This window comes from Entelurus aequoreus, linkage group LG02, assembly GCF_033978785.1.
Source record: "Entelurus aequoreus isolate RoL-2023_Sb linkage group LG02, RoL_Eaeq_v1.1, whole genome shotgun sequence".
NCBI classification, from domain to species: Eukaryota; Metazoa; Chordata; class Actinopteri; order Syngnathiformes; family Syngnathidae; genus Entelurus; species Entelurus aequoreus.
Window position 1 is genome coordinate 83,528,719 of NC_084732.1, and position 9,790 is coordinate 83,538,508.

The 9,790-nt window shown below is 34.3% G+C and overlaps 1 long non-coding RNA gene across 1 annotated transcript; it reads right to left on the reverse strand.

The window, feature by feature from the left end:
- Nucleotides 1–593: 593 nt before the first annotated feature.
- On the reverse strand, nucleotides 594–9,321 carry LOC133664642 (uncharacterized). Its single transcript, XR_009828605.1, has 3 exons — nucleotides 9,256–9,321; nucleotides 7,898–8,012; nucleotides 594–997 (listed from the first exon to the last, which is right to left on the reverse strand). It is a non-coding gene; the product is annotated as an uncharacterized LOC133664642 (long non-coding RNA).
- Nucleotides 9,322–9,790: the final 469 nt, after the last annotated feature.

Genomic DNA, 9,790 nt, shown 5'->3' on the forward strand with positions numbered 1-9,790 from the left:
CTGGGTGTTGTTGATAAATGGCTTTGGCTTTGCATAGTAGAGTTTTAACTTGCATTTACAGATGTAGCGACCAACTGTAGTTACTGACAGTGGTTTTCTGAAGTGTTCCTGAGCCCATGTGGGGATATCCTTTACACACTGATGTCGCTTTTTGATGCAGTACCGCCTAAGGGGTTGAAGGTCCGTAATATCATCGCTTACGTGCAGTGATTTCTCCAGATTCTCTGAACCTTTTGATGATATTACGGACCGTAGATGGTGAAATCCCTAAATTCCTTGCAATAGCTGGTTGAGAAATGTTGTTCTTAAACTGTTCAACAATTTGCTCACGCATTTGTTCACAAAGTGGTGACCCTTTTATACCCAATCATGGCACCCACCTGTTCCCAATTAGCCCGTTCACCTGTGGGATGTTCCAAATAAGTGTTTGATGAGCATTCCTCAACTTTCTCAGTCTTTTTTTGCCACTTGTGCCAGCTTTTTTTTTTAAACAGGTTGCAGGCATCAAATTCCAAATGAGCTAATATTTGCAAAAAATAACAACGTGGTGAAAGTTTGCACACCGCTGCACTAAACTACGAAGGGACTGAGGACTGAGGATTGAGCACGCCGACTGGTCACACCTTTAAAAACGAATGTGTGCTTTTTTGGAGACACATCGAGGAGACCTGGGACCGTCAGCAAGGTCGGACGTTTGGAAATAAACAAGAATAAATCCTGTTAGAGTGGCGAAGGCTGAGTGAAAGAGGAGTATTGCGATCACAGACACACCAGACCACGGCCTTGGATTTGTTCTAAAGCTCTTTTCTTAGAGTTACACCAGCTCCATTTACTCCTGATTGCCTGTGACTGCTGACCTTTGACCCCAATCCACACAGGTACAGCAGGAGGAACCATCAAGGCTGGCAGCGGGGTTGTTTTTATGCCTCCAGGCGGCTGGATAAATGACGCCCTTGGTGGACATACACGTCCAGGGAGGAACACAAACACAAGTGCGCTGCGGGCAAGACAAAGAAGGACACAATTCAACGTTTCCTACCGACTCACTTATCACAAATATATTACACTTCTCAAATAACGGCTCCTTTACTGCACCTAAGCACCCTTTTTGCTGTATACACTGTACATATACCCGTCTGTCTTTACCTCTTATTGAATTAAAGACGCACAAAATCGACCCCCCTCATCTTGCCTAATGAGGTACAAAATCAGCAAATGTTGTTATGGCAACTTTGCATCAAATGACATTCCACTGTACACTGTGAATAAAGTTGGTATATTTTATGAATTAAAAAAATAGCAGATCAGTTGCCATAAAAAAAAAAAAAAAGACTAATATTTTTTTATTTTACAGTAATGTAAAAACCGGCAGCATATTCACCATAATGTTGCTGTAAAAACGAAGTACTATAGTACAATTTTCCCATTAATGCACAGTAAAGAAAATGATTGTAGATTTCACAGTAAAAAATTGGCAACTCAGTCGCCAGAATTTTACCGTACAAACAGAAGTATTGCAGTACAGTTTTCCCATTTACAGTAGTGCACTGTAAATAAAATGATCGTAGATTTTACAGTAAAAAACTGGCAGCTCAGTTGGCAGAATTGTACCGTAAAAATAACAGTGGTACCTTTTTTCCATTTTACAGTAATGCATTGTAAAAACCACGACTGTAGATTTTACCATTAAAAATAAAAAAAATGGCAACAGCCGTTAAATTTTTATGCAAAAAAAAAAAGTTTTTAAATTTACAGTAATTTGGTGTATTACTGTTTTTCCATTTTTACAATAATGCACTGTATGAACAGAGATTTTACGATATAAAAACCTGGCAGGTCAGTCGCCAGAGTTTTACTGTAAAAATATAAGTTTTACGGTAATGCACCGTAAAAACCACGACTATAGATTTTACGGTAAAAATGGCAGCTTATTCGCCAGAATTTTGCTGTAAAAAAAGAAGTACTGTATTACAGTTTTCCCATTTACAGTAATGCACTGTAAAGAAAATGATCATAGATTTTACAAAAAAAAACTGGAAGCTAGGTTGCCAGAATTTTACCGTAAAAACAGAAGTATTGCAGTACAGATTTCCCAATAACAGTAATGCACTGTAAATAAAATGATCGTAGATTTTACAGTAAAAAACTGGCAGCTTAGTTGGCAGAATTTTACCGTAAAAATAACAGTGGTACCGTTTTTTCCATTTTACAGTAATGCATTGTAAAAACCACGAAATGTTTATGAAAAAAAAAAAGTTTTTCAATTTACAGTAATTTGGTGTATTACTGTTTTTCCATTTTTACAATAATGCACTGCATGAACAGAGATTTTACGGTATAAAAACCTGGCAAGTCAGTCGCCAGAATTTTACTGTAAAAATAAAAGTTTTACGGTAATGCACCGTAAAAACCACGACTATAGATTTTACAGTAAAAATGGCAGCTTATTCGCCAGAATTTTGCTGTAAAAAAAGAAGTACTGTATTACAGTTTTCCCATTTACAGTAATGCACTGTAAAGAAAATGATCATAGATTTTACAATAAAAAACTGGAAGCTAGGTTGCCAGAATTTTACCGTAAAAACAGAAGTATTGCAGTACAGATTTCCCAATTACAGTAATGCACTGTAAATAAAATGATCGTAGGTTTTACAGTAAAAAACTGGCAGCTTAGTTGGCAGAATTTTACCGTAAAAATAACAGTGGTACCGTTTTTTCCATTTTACAGTAATGCATTGTAAAAACCACGACTGTAGATTTTACCATTAAAAATAAAAAATGGCAACATCCGTTGATTTTTATGCAAAAAAATAAAAAAATAATGTTTTACAATTTACAGTAATTTGGTGTATTACTGTTTTTCCATTTTAACAATAATGCACTGTATGAACAGAGATTTTACGGTATAAAAACCTGGCAAGTCAGTCGCCAGAATTTTACTGTAAAAATAAAAGTTTTACGGTAATGCACCGTAAAAACCACAACTATCGATTTTACGGTAAAAAATGGCAGCGTGATCGCCAGAATTTTGCTGTAAAAAAAGAAGTACCGTAGTACAGTTTTCCCATTTACAGTAATGCACTGTAGATAAAATGATCATAGATTTTACAGTAAAAAACTGGCAGCTCAGTTGGCAGAATTCTACCGTAAAAATAACAGTGGTACCTTTTTTCCATTTTACAGTAATGCATTGTAAAAACCACGACTGTAGATTTTACCATTAAAAATAAAAAAATGGCGACAGCCGTTAAATTTTTATGCAAAAAAAAAAAGTTTTTCAATTTACAGTAATTTGGTGTATTACTGTTTTTCCATTTTTACAATAATGCACTGTAAGAACATATTTTACGGTATAAAAACCTGGCAGGTCAGTCGCCACAATTTTACTATTAAAAACAACAGTTTTACAGTAATGCACCGTAAAAATCACGACTATAGATTTTATGGTAAAAAATGGCAGCTTATTCGCCATAATTTTGCTGTAAAAAACGAAGTACTGTAGTACAGTTTTTCCATTTACAGTAATGGGCTGTAAAGAAAATGATCGTAGATTTTACAGTAAAAAACTGGCAGCTCAGTTGGCAGAATTCTACTGTAAAAATAACAGTGGCACCTTTTTTCCATTTTACAGTAATGCATTGTAAAAACCACGGCAGTAGATTTTACCATGAAAAATAAAAAATGGCAACAGCCGTTGATTTTTATGCAAAAAAATAAAAAAATAATAATGTTTTACAATTTACAGTAATATGGTGTATTACTGTTTTTCCATTTTAACAATAATGCACTGTATGAACAGAGATTTTACGGTATAAAAACCTGGCAAGTCAGTCGCCAGAATTTTACTGTAAAAATAAAAGTTTTACGGTAATGCACCGTAAAAATCACAACTATAGATTTTACGGTAAAAAATGGCAGCGTGATCGCCAGAATTTTGCTGTAAAAAAAGAAGTACCGTAGTACAGTTTTCCCATTTACAGTAATGCACTGTAGATAAAATGATCATAGATTTTACAGTAAAAAACTGGCAGCTCAGTTGGCAGAATTGTACCGTAAAAATAACAGTGGTACCTTTTTTCCATTTTACAGTAATGCATTGTAAAAACCACGACTGTAGATTTTACCATTAAAAATAAAAAATGGCAACAGCGGTTAAATTTTTATGCAAAAAAAAAAAAGTTTTTCAATTTACAGTAATTTGGTGTATTACTGTTTTTCCATTTTTACAATAATGCACTGTAAGAACATATTTTACGGTATAAAAACCTGGCAGGTCAGTCGCCACAATTTTACTATTAAAAACAACAGTTTTACAGTAATGCACCGTAAAAATCACGACTATGGATTTTATGGTAAAAAATGGCAGCTTATTCGCCATAATTTTGCTGTATAAAACGAAGTACTGTAGTACAGTTTTTCCATTTACAGTAATGGGCTGTAAAGAAAATGATCGTAGATTTTATAGTAAAAAACTGGCAGCTCAGTTGGCAGAATTCTACTGTAAAAATAACAGTGGCACCTTTTTTCCATTTTACAGTAATGCATTGTAAAAACCACGGCAGTAGATTTTACCATGAAAAATAAAAAATGGCAACAGCCGTTGATTTTTATGCAAAAAAATAAAAAAATAATAATGTTTTACAATTTACAGTAATATGGTGTATTACTGTTTTTCCATTTTAACAATAATGCACTGTATGAACAGAGATTTTACGGTATAAAAACCTGGCAAGTCAGTCGCCAGAATTTTACTGTAAAAATAAAAGTTTTACGGTAATGCACCGTAAAAACCACAACTATCGATTTTACGGTAAAAAATGGCAGCGTGATCGCCAGAATTTTGCTGTAAAAAAAGAAGTACCATAGTACAGTTTTCCCATTTACAGTAATGCACTGTAGATAAAATGATCATAGATTTTACAGTAAAAAACTGGCAGCTCAGTTGGCAGAATTCTACCGTAAAAATAACAGTGGTACCTTTTTTCCATTTTACAGTAATGCATTGTAAAAACCACGACTGTAGATTTTACCATTAAAAATAAAAAATGGCAACAGCCGTTAAATTTTTATGCAAAAAAAAAAAGTTTTTCAATTTACAGTAATTTGGTGTATTACTGTTTTTCCATTTTTACAATAATGCACTGTAAGAACAGATTTTACGGTATAAAAACCTGGCAGGTCAGTCGCCACAATTTTACTATTAAAAACAACAGTTTTACAGTAATGCACCGTAAAAATCCCGACTATAGATTTTATGGTAAAAAATGGCAGCTTATTCGCCATAATTTTGCTGTAAAAAACGAAGTACTGTAGGACAGTTTTTCCATTTACAGTAATGCGCTGTAAAGAAAATTATCGTAGATTTTACAGTAAAAAACTGGCAGCTCAGTTGGCAGAATTCTACTGTAAAAATAACAGTGGTACCTTTTTTCCATTTTACAGTAATGCATTGTAAAAACCACGGCAGTAGATTTTACCATGAAAAATAAAAAATGGCAACAGCCGTTGATTTTTATGCAAAAAAAAATTAAAAAATTAAAAAAAGTTTTTCAATTTACAGTAATTGGTGTATTACTGTTTTTCCATTTTTACAATAATGCACTGTATGAACAGAGATTTTACGGTATAAAAACCTGGCAGGTCAGTTGCCAGAGTTTTACTGTAAAAATAACAGTTTTACAGTAATGCACCGTAAAAACCACGACTATAGATTTTATGGTAAAAAATGGCAGCTTGTTCGCCAGAATTTTGCTGTAAAAAAATAAGTACTGTAGTCCAGTTTTCCCATTTACAGTAATGCACTGCGAAGAAATTGATCGTAGATTTTACAATAAAAAACTGGAAGCTAAGTTGCCAGAATTTTACCGTAAAAATAGAAATATTGCAGTACAGATTTCCCATTTACAGTAATGCACTGTAAATAAAATGATCGTAGATTTTACAGTAAAAAAATTGCAGCTCAGTTGGCAGAATTTTACAGTAAAAATAACAGTGGTACCGTTTTTTCCATTTTACAGTAATGCATTGTAAAACCAAGACAGTAGATTTTACCATTAAAAATAAAAAATGGCAACAGCCGTTGATTTTTATGCAAAAATAAATAAAAAAAAAGTTTTTCAATTTACAGTAATTTGGTGTATTACTGTTTTTCCATTTTTTACATTAATGCACTGTATGAACAGAAATTTTACGGTATAAAAACCTGGCAGGTTAGTCTCCACAATTTTACTGTAAAAACAATAGTTTTACAGTAATGCACCGTAAAAACCACGACTATAGATTTTACGGTAAAAAATGGCAGCTTATTCGCCATAATTTTGCTGTAAAAAACAAAGTACTGTAGTACAGTTTTTCCATTTACAGTAATGCACTGTAAATAAAATTATCATAGATTTTACGATAAAAAAAAACTGGCAGCTCGTTGGCAGAGTTTTACCATAAAAAATAACTGTGGTACCGTTTTTCCATTTTACAGTAATGCATTGTAAAAACCACGACCGTAGATTTGACGATTAAACACAAAAAATGGCAACAGTCGTTGATTTTTATGTAAAAAATAAAAAATAAAAATTTTTCAATTTACAGTAATTTGGTGTATTACTGTTTTTCCATTTTTACTTAAATAGTGGCAGCTTATTAGACAAGCTTTTACTGGGAAAATAGAAGTACTGCAGGACAGTTTTCACATTTACAGTAATGCACTGTAAAAAGCAACAGTGCACCTCATTTGTTTCTGTAAGTAAAACTATAATTATTATCTCTACAATCTCTTTACGTTAATATTTTTGGGACAAATTAATTGGATTTAAATGATTTCTTATACTAAATATTTTTAAGGGTGCGTACAATTGGGTATTTGCCTGAATTTTGGAATGGATTACTGGTTAAAAAACAGAAGTGTGTACTACTATATTAAACAGCAGAGGTTTTTGACCTTTTCGACCCCGGGGCCCAACTTTTTAAAGACGGGGCCACGCAAATATTAAAACTGAATTACTAGAATTAATCTTACTCTTACTTTTAATCATATTCAATAATTATATCTCACCTACTTACAGCTTACAACCATGTCAAATGATATGAGAACGTGTCAATCACAAAGATTATTATCAAGGCTTAGGTCAGGCTGATTACAAAAATGAGTACTAATCAAATATACTGCACCAAGGCCAGGGACTCATAAAAACTGTTATTTACATACAATTATGCAGTGCTAAAATGAATACATTTCAAATAAATTAATAAAATTAACAATAATATATATGTGTTTGTAAAAAAAAACTGTAAATACAATTAAAGTGCAAATGAAAATAAAGCTTCACCACTTTAGTCATACTTTTGGAGCTTAAAACCTTAAATTCTGGACTATAAGGCGCTACTTTTTTCCTACACTTTGAATCCTGCGGCTTAAAAGACGGAGCGGAAAAATTTATGGATTTTTTTTTGCGCTGGCGGCTATAATAAAAGTAATTATACAAAGAATAAAAGAGCAAAAACACTGAGAGGGTATTTTATTGTTTGGGCTATGGCGCCGTCTTTTGTGTCCTTCTATTTACCGGAACGGCTTTTCTTCTTTTTTTTAATCAAAGTGTTGTTCAGTCTTCTAGCCGTCCATAGCGTTTCTACTCGTATGGATTCTTCATTCATCACTCCAAGCAATGTTTGTAAGTTTTAGAATATAACTAAAACTATTCATACTTACTAAACCGTCCCATGTGTGATGTCTGTAGGAGTGTTTTCATGCGTATTCGTACATGCTATCATAATATAATGATGCTAACATCGTTAGCATTAGCTAATATGCTAACACGTTTACGAGTGTCTGTGTTAGTATTATTAACTTACAACGGTATTCTTTTTGTATTGTTTCAGTTTTGTAAATTCACCAAAGTGTTACCGTGGTGTCATTGAGTCTGTTTAGTTGATTGGAGAGCTAGCTTCCGCAGGTAGTGGGTCCATGACGATGAGTTTTATTTTGTTTCATCAGCCATTTGACTGCCTTGTTACAGACCCTGTTTGGAAACAATTAAGGCATGTAAATAAACATTTACAAAACATTTCTGTGTAAATAACTCACTTCACAACGTATATTTCTGCGGCTTATATTTGGAAAACATTTTTTTTCTTCTAAAATTTAGTGGGGGCAGCTTATATACCGGTACGCTCTCTAGTCCGGAAAATACGGTTCTTAAAACACCACTAAACATTACAAAAACACAGTAATGTCTCTTAATAATCCAGATGAGTCTTATGGGTGAGGGCCGACATCCGGGCAACTGAGCTACATACGGGTTCTTCGAGCCATAGCAACGAGACTGGCGTTGAAAACAAACCGTTGCCATTACTCTTTAACCTGTCGACCTACGCTGGTTAAACCCGTCATTCTGCCTCCAAAATGCCGAAAAACTGTGTTGTTTTTGGTTGTGCTAACCACAACTGGAAACAGGGAAAACAAAGGTTGTATTTTGTTCTGCCAAAGCGCGATAAAAGCCCACAGAGACGAGACAAATGGCTCGCAGCTTTACACCGGGAAAACGAGGACGGTTCTCACTGGAGTCCCCCAAAGTCCCGGGTCGTGTGTTCGGATCACTTCGTTTCTGGTAAATATAAGGAACAAAAATCCACCTTCTTAACCACAACTTGGCTATACCGTCCGTGCTAATGTTATACTTGTTGAATTTTTACCTTATAACGTTCGACAGCTGAAGTTGTTGTTGTACAAAAATAACATGCGGTATATACTATATAGTCTATAGCCTAGCTAGCTATTTTCGAAAACCGGACAACGAGAGGATACCAAAGGCAGCGTTAAGATGGACACCACCGGGAAAACGTAAGCCAGGGTGGCCAAAGAACACCTGGCGAAGAACAGTTGTACTTAAACAATACATGTAGCCCTCAAATCTCTCAATATTTTATACACTAACACTTGATCTTGTTGTTGATAACTTCCGCGTCTCTTTCTTAGTAGCGCGCAGGCTAAGCTAACTAGCAAGCTAAGCTAAGCCTGAGAAGCTTTAAAGTTCACTGAGACGAGTCTGACGCAAATAATACATTTTCGTTTTTTCACACGATATGCGAATAAGTAAAAATGCGTAAATGAAGGATTTAACGCCGACTTCCAAGCCACAACGCTCGTTAAATGCTTTTTCTGTCAATGCTGTGTTCGCTGTGAGCTGGTTTGTTTTCAACGAATTCCCGGTTGCTAGTGAAGTGACGTAGGTCCGCCCTCACCCATACAATCAAAATACTCACATAGTCAAAAGACTCCAGTACCGATTGCACGTAAACAGAGAGAAAACAAGTTACCATACATTAACACGAGTCAAAAAGAAAGCGGAAGTGACGCCATCAAGTGATGCTTCAAAATAAAAGTCTCTGGAAAACGTATATAAATATGGATTATTTCTCAACACGAACTGAGATGTATGTGCAGTGGAGAGCAAAAAGGAGAAAAAACAAGTCACCATACATTTACCAGGAATTGATTAACGTGGACCCCGACTTAAACAAGTTGAAAAACTTATTCGGCTGTTACTGTTTAGTGGTCAATTGTACGGAATATGTACTGTGCTGTGCAATCTACTAATAAAAGTCCCAATTAATCAATAAAAAATTAACCCAAGTCAAAAAGGAAGCGGAAGTGACACCGTCACGAAATTATTCAAAATAAAAGTCTCTGGAAAACGTATATAAACATGGAGAATAGTAATAGTAATAGTAGTAATAGTAATAGCAATAGTAAATTAATGTATTAATAGTTAGATTTTATTTGGTTAAATATTGTGTG